The sequence below is a fragment of the Poecilia latipinna genome, unplaced genomic scaffold, assembly GCF_001443285.1.
Source record: "Poecilia latipinna isolate Pla-1442-1.1 unplaced genomic scaffold, P_latipinna-1.0 Scaffold8965, whole genome shotgun sequence".
In the NCBI taxonomy this organism is placed as follows: domain Eukaryota; kingdom Metazoa; phylum Chordata; class Actinopteri; order Cyprinodontiformes; family Poeciliidae; genus Poecilia; species Poecilia latipinna.
Genome location: NW_015121581.1, coordinates 1 through 1064, shown reverse-complemented (window position 1 = coordinate 1064; position 1064 = coordinate 1). Strand labels below are relative to the sequence as shown.

At 52.3% G+C, this 1064-nt stretch overlaps 1 long non-coding RNA gene across 1 annotated transcript; it reads left to right on the top strand.

Annotated features, from left to right (window-relative positions):
* The first annotated feature begins 18 nt into the window (after positions 1–18).
* On the top strand, positions 19–964 carry LOC106944394 (uncharacterized). Its single transcript, XR_001424264.1, has 4 exons — positions 19–138; positions 220–300; positions 463–786; positions 868–964. It is a non-coding gene; the product is annotated as an uncharacterized LOC106944394 (long non-coding RNA).
* Positions 965–1064: the final 100 nt, after the last annotated feature.

The window sequence follows — 1064 nt, the reverse complement described above, 5'->3', positions numbered from 1 at the left end:
AACCAACAGGGACAGGGTGGTTCAGCATCTGCATCTGAGGACAGACTTTGGGACCAGGTTTTGAATGGTTCACAAAGCAAGGACCACCCCGGACAGGGTGGTTCACCGTCAAAGGAAGAAGACAGACTTTGGCACCAGGTTTTGAACGGTTCACGAAGCCAGAACCACCAGGGACTGGGTGGTTCAACATCTGCATCTGAGGAAAGACTTTGGGACCAGGTTTTGAACGGTTCACAAAGCAAGGACCAACCCTGACGAGGTGGTTCACCGTCGGAGGAAGAAGACAGACTTTTTGCCCAGGTTTTGAACGGATCACAAACAAAGAACTACCCCGGACACGGTGGTTCAACCTCTGCTTCCGAGGAAAGACTTTGGGACCAGTTTTTGAGCATTTCACGTAGCAAGAACTACCCCGGACAGGGTGGTTCAACCTCTGCTTCCGAGGAAAGACTTTGGGACCAGTTTCTGAACATTTCACGAAGCAAGAATCACCCCGGACGGGGTGGTTCACCGTCGAAGGAAGAAGACAGACTTTGGCACCAGGTGTTGAACGGTTCACGAAGCCAGAACCACCAGGGACAGGGTGGTTCAACATTGGAGGAAGAAGACAGACTTTGGGACCGGGCTTTGAACATTTCACAGAGGTTGAACGATCCCGGACAGGGTGGTTCAACCTTTGCTTCCGAGGAAAGACTTTGGGACCAGTCTTTGACCATTTCATGTAGCAAGAACTACCCCGGACGGGGTGGTTCACCGTCGAAGGAAGCAGACAGACTTTGGCACCAGGTGTTGAACGGTTATCGAAGCCAGAACCACCAGGGACATGGTGGTTCAACATCTGCATCTGAGGAAAGACTTTGGGACCAGGTTTTGAAAGGTTCACAAAGCAAGGACCACCCCGGACGGGGTGGTTCACCGTCGGAGGAAGAAGACAGGCTTTGGCACCAGGTTTTGAACGGTTCACGAAGCCAGAACCACCAGGGACGGGGTGGTTCAACATCTGCTTCCGAGGAAAGACTTTGGGACCAGTTTCTGAACATTTCACGAAGCAAGAATCACCCCGG